We start from the raw sequence: 6,279 nt of genomic DNA on the forward strand, positions 1-6,279 counted from the left end.
CCGGGGAGCGGAATCGTATTGGTGAGGACCGGGGAGCGCCACGGCCTGTGCGGGTACTTCCGCTGCGAGAACACGGGACATGAGCGACTGCTCGCAGCAGAAGTATCCTGACCCGCAGCGCCGCTCCCCGGTCCTCCCTTGACACGCTAGCCGCTGATGTCCCCACAGTATCCTCATGGTGTTACAAAGGTCCGGACATTTGTGTTAAAAATCGCTGATTGGTCGCTGGCGCTGCCCGCACCAATCAACGATTTGGGCGCCAAATTTAAATATCGGCCGCGCATCTGATAACTGTATGTAAACGTATATGCAGTGTGTGTATATATATATATATATATATATATATATATATACAGTACAGACCAAAAGTTTGGACACACCTTCTCATTTAAAGATTTTTCTGTATTTTCATGACTATGAAAATTGTACATTCACACTGAAGGCATCAAAACGATGAATTAACACATGTGGAATTATATACTTAACAAAAAAGTGTGAAACAACTGAAAATATGTCTTATATTCTAGGTTCTTCAAAGTAGCCACCTTTTGCTTTGATGACTGCTTTGCACACTCTTGGCATTCTCTTGATGAGCTTCAAGAGGTAGCCACCGGAAATGTTTTTCACTTCACAGGTGTGCCCTGTCAGGTTTAATAAGTGGGATTTCTTGCCTTATAAATGGGGTTGGGACCATCAGTTGTGTTGTGCAGAAGTCTGGTGGATACACAGCTGATAGTCCTACTGAATAGACTGTTAGAATTTGTATTATGGCAAGAAAAAAGCAGCTAAGTAAATAAAAACGAGTGGCCAACATTACTTTAAGAAATGAAGGTCAATCAGTCCGAAAAATTGGGAAAACTTTGAAAGTGTCCCCAAGTGCAGTTGCAAAAGCCATCAAGCGCTACAAAGAAACTGGCTCACATGTGGACCGCGCCAGAAAAGGAAGACCAAGAGTCACCTCTGCTTCTGAGGATAAGTTTATCCGAGTCACCAGCCTCAGAAATCCCAGGTTAACAGCAGCTCAGATTAGAGACCAGGTCAATACCACACAGAGTTCTAGCAGCAGACTCATCTCTACAACAACTGTTAAGAGGAGACTTTGTGCAGCAGGCCTTCATGGCAAAATAGCTGCTAGGAAACAACTGCTAAGGACAGGCAACAAGCAGAAGAGACTTGTTTGGGCTAAAGAACACAAGGAATGGACATTAGACCAGTGGAAATCTGTGCTTTGGTCTGATGAGTCCAAATTTGAGATCTTTGGTTCCAACCACCGTGTCTTTGTGCGACGCAGAAAAGGTGAACGGATGGACTCTACATGCCTGGTTCCCACCGTGAAGCATGCAGGAGGAGGTGTGATGGTGTGGTGGTGCTTTGCTGGTGACACTGTTGGGGATTTATTCAAAATTGAAGGCATACTGAACCAGCATGGCTACCACAGCATCTTGCAGCGGCATGCTATTCCATCCGGTTTGCGTTTAGTTGGATCATCATTTATTTTTCAACAGGACAATGACCCCAAACACACCTCCAGGCTGTGTAAGGGCTATTTGACAAAGAAGGAGAGTGATGGGGTGCTACGCCAGATGACCTGGCCTCCACAGTCACCAGACCTGAACCCAATCGAGATGGTTTGGGGTGAGCTGGACCGCAGAGTGAAGGCAAAAGGGCCAACAAGTGCTAAGCATCTCTGGGAACTCCTTCAAGATTGTTGGAAGACCATTTCCGGTGACTACCTCTTGAAGCTCATCAAGAGAATGCCAAGAGTGTGCAAAGCAGTCATCAAAGCAAAAGGTGGCTACTTTGAAGAACCTAGAATATAAGACATATTTTCAGTTGTTTCACACTTTTTTGTTAAGTATATAATTCCACATGTGTTAATTCATCGTTTTGATGCCTTCAGTGTGAATGTACAATTTTCATAGTCATGAAAATACAGAAAAATCTTTAAATGAGAAGGTGTGTCCAAACTTTTGGTCTGTACTGTATATATGGAATGGAAGGGGGGAGGGAAAGAGCATATAAACATGGAATGGGAGGGGGGAGGGAAAGAGCATATATACATGGAATGGGAGGGGGGAGGGAAAGAGCATATATACATGGAATGGGAGGGAGGAGGGAAAGAGCATATATACATGGAATGGGAGGGGGAGGGAAAGAGCATATATACATGGAATGGGAGGGGGGAGGGAAAGAGCATATATACAAGGAATGGGAGGGGAGGGAAAGAGCATATATACATGGAATGGGAGGGAGGAGGGAAAGAGCATATATACATGGAATGAGAGGGGAGGGAAAGAGCATATATACAAGGAATGGGAGGGGAGGGAAAGAGCATATATACATGGAATGGGAGGGGGGAGGGATAGAGCATATATACAAGGAATGGGAGGGGGAGGGATAGAGCATATATATGACGCGCCCCTGGGCCTGTGTCGCGCTGCGTTGCGCACGCGGGAGCTTACCCGGAGCCGGATCTCTTGAGGGTTGTAGTCTCGTGGCGGTGACCCGGTCCGTGCCCAGGGAGTCAAACTGAGCGGCGATGTAACAGCGGTAGATGTAGGACGACTACGCCACCCGTTGAATGCAGCTATGGAGCTGCCGCTGCAGGACAGTCCGCTGAGGCCGGTGGATGGATGGTGCAGCGTAGATGGTATAACCCCCAACGGGAGGGGTATGGCCTCAGGGCAGCAGATGGATGATGGGGGTAGCAGGAACCACTCAGAGACGGTGCGGTGTAATTCAGGGTCTTTACTGGTAACAACGATAGACCCTCCCGGAGTACTTGCTAGTGAACGGGGCCTGGTCAGTCCTTGAGCAGATGGGATCTCCCCTGGCCAGGCGGAGTTGTAGGCCTCCCAAACTGACTGCACTCTTCTGGCTACCTTGCTAGAAGCGGATATAAGTAGCCCACGTCCCTGAGTGTACCGTGTGGTGCTCACCCGTATGGCCGGTGACTCGGGGCCTTCTAATGGCTTCCGCTCCACGATGGCGGTGCTGGTCCCACGCGTGTGACCGTGCCTTCGGGTTTCTGGGCCTGAGGACCTGAAATCCCCTGCCGGTCGGCTTCTGCTGCTGGGTAAGAGTTAGTCCCCACAGCCTCGGACGCCGGGTCCGGTAAGAAAGCTTCTCAGTCAGGGCGAGCTCTGCAGCTGCCAGCCCCTGACTTGTAGTAGTATTGCTCCCACTGAGCTTCTGCTGTTTCTTCCTGTGACTGTTTCTTGTCTCTACTCTCCTTGACTACTCACCCTGCTTCAGCCCCGGGTTTATATAGGGGAAGTTCTTCCCCTCCCAAGACTGAGCAGGAGGTGTGGCATGCACAGGATCCCTGACCAAAGGACCTCCCACCTGCTCTCAGACATAATATCTCTATCACTGTGGCAACCAGACCCCTGGGGTGTCACATTCCCCCCTAGTGAAATTTAGTACTCCGGGACTAAACATATTTTAGAAAAACATAACAAGATATAACAATAACAATACAATAAAGAAACACATAAAGGTGGTCACGGCATGTCCGTAACCGGGTGCAGTCTTTGAAGAAAGCAAGGTGTCCATTTCACCAAAACAGGGAGACGTAACCAGGTAGGGGTCTGTCCTACCCCGAGTCCTTAACAGTCTCTAGTCCATCCTGGGTTACGCTCCAACTATGTACAAGGATTCCCGGTAAATCCACCAAGGATTCCTAAAAATAACTGGAAACACAAAATTATACACAAGCAACAATACATAGATAAACATAAATAAAACAATTTATACACTTCAAATCCTCCAGCGTGCGGGTAACTGGCCTCTAGTGGCCCTAGTGGACCTACGGAGCTGACTGTCTAGCCCTGAACTACAGGGTGTAGGAGCTGTCAAGGGTAAACTGGGCAGCTGTCTACCGGCTCTTTGTCTCACTAGGGGTACGGCAGGCTCACTATAAGCAGAGGGTTGATCCTCCTGTTCTGCTTGTGTGGAGTCTTCTGCCTCCTGGACCGGCTGTTCTTCCAGCTCTACCTGTTGCTCCGTAGGTGCTTGGGATGCTGGTTGGAGGAAGGTGAGTACGGGTACCACAACTGCACCATTGACTTGAGTCCAAGACCGAGGGAAGTCCCCGAGCACAGTACTAACCATATCTTCCCTTTCCTCTACGGGTCGATGGTCTTCTTGTTCCTCTTCAGGGTTCCTCAGTTGTTCGGGACACTTCTTCAGGTGGTCCCGGGATACAATGGCGGTGGTTTCCCCTCCGTCTTTACTGATGGTACAAACCTTCGGGTTCTCGTGGCTTGAGGGCAGTACGGTGTACGGGTCCTTCTCCCACTGGTCATCCAACTTGTGGAGCCGTCTCTTCCTCTTCAAGACCTGCTCTCCGGGTACCAGGGGAACAGCGGGAGCATACTGGTTGTAAGTTTTCTCTTGTCTTTCCCTAGCCTGACAGAGACTTCGCTCCACGCTCTCCTGTACTCTCCGGTACTGCTGCTGCCTCTCTGTGTCCCAGTCTGTTTCTGGTGAAGTGTCCTCGGGTGTCAGGACTCCCATTTCCAGGTCAACAGGTAACTTACCAGGTCTTGCCCTCATTAGGTAAGCCGGGGTACAGTTGGTGGAACCTACCGGGATGTGGTTGTATAGGTCCACCAGATCGGGCAACTTCTCAGGCCACAGACTGCGTTCTTCCAGGGGCAACGTTTTTAGAAGATCCATTACCACCTGGTTCATTTTCTCACAAAGTCCATTAGTTTGCGGATGGTAGGGTGTCGTCCTTATCTTCCGGCAGCCATACAGATTGCAGAATTCCTGGAACACCTCCGCTTCAAAGGCAGGTCCCTGGTCCGTCAGCACTTGGTCCGGGTACCCGTGTGGACGGCAAAAGTGCTGCTGGAAGGCTCTAGCTGCTGTTTGAGCCGTTAAGTCCTTGACGGGGACGACAACCAGAAACCGGGAGTAATGATCCACGATGGTTAACGCGTAGACGTAGCCACTTCTGCTTGGGGTCAGTTTTACATGATCCAAGGCTACCAGTTCCAACGGTTGCCGGGTGACGATGGACTGCAGGGGAGTCTTCTGGCTGGCACGGTCCTTCCTTCTCAGGTTGCACGGGCCACAGTCTCTGCACCACTTCTCAATGGTTCCCCTCATGCCTACCCAGTGGAACCGCTCGCGCAGCAGGAACTCCAGCTTCTTCCACCCGAAGTGCCCAGCTCCGTCGTGGTATGCCTCCATCACCATGGCTGCGTCCCTTCGTGGCACCACTACTTGCCAGAGTAATTCATGCGTCCGGGAGTTAACCATTCTGCGGCACAACTTCCCTTTGTAAAGGAACAGTCGACTCTTCTCTGCCCATAGTTGTTTGGCTTCCTCCGGAGCGTCTGGTTCAAGGCGAGCCTCCGGCCGAGTCAGCATCTCCTTCACCAGTCGGACGGCAGGGTCGCTGTCTTGCGTTTCCGCCCAGTTGTAGTGGGGTAAGGGGTTCAACGTAGCAGTCTGCTTACTCCTTACCTGGTGGGAATACTGAATAGTCCCATGACGGTGGAACGCAGGGAGTTCAACTTCTTCCAGTCCCTCCGGATCTTCTCCTCCGTCCGGCAGGTTGGGCATCCTGGACAGGGCGTCCGCGTTGGTATTGGAGCGTCCTGCCCGGTATTTGATTGTGAACTCGTAGTTGGACAGACGGGCCATCCACCTCTGCTCCAGGGCACCGAGTCTTGCCGTGTCCAGGTGTGTCAACGGGTTGTTATCCGTGTACACGGTGAACCGGGAAGAAGCGAGGTAATGCTTAAAGCGCTCGGTGACTGCCCATACTACGGCCAGGAACTCCAGCTTAAATGAGCTGTAATTCTCGGGGTTCCTTTCGGTGGGTCGCAGTTTTCGGCTGGCGTAGGCGATTACTCGTTCCTTCCCCTGCTGGATCTGGGACAGTACGGCTCCTAGCCCGATGTTACTGGCGTCGGTGTAGAGGATAAAGGGCTGGCTATAATCCGGGTACACCAGGATTTCGTCCCCCGTGAGGGCCATCTTCAGCTGGCGGAAGGACTCTTCTTCCAGCTCCTCCCATTTGAAGGGCGGCTTCTGGTTCTTGGCCTTCCGGGACTGGCCTATCAGGAGGTCCTGCATAGGTGCTGCCTTCTTGGTGAAACCGGGAATAAACCTTCGGTAGTAGCCTACCAACCCGAGGAACTGCCGCACTTCTTTTACGCTGGAGGGGCTTGGCCATTCCTTAATTGCGGTGATCTTATCAGGGTCGGGAGCCACTCCGTCAGCGCTCACCACGTGTCCCAGGTACTGCACCTTTGGTTTCAGGAG

The sequence above is a fragment of the Phyllobates terribilis genome, unplaced genomic scaffold (assembly GCF_046119375.1).
Source record: "Phyllobates terribilis strain yellow unplaced genomic scaffold, ASM4611937v1 Scaffold_81__1_contigs__length_6697587, whole genome shotgun sequence".
Lineage (NCBI taxonomy): Eukaryota > Metazoa > Chordata > Amphibia > Anura > Dendrobatidae > Phyllobates > Phyllobates terribilis.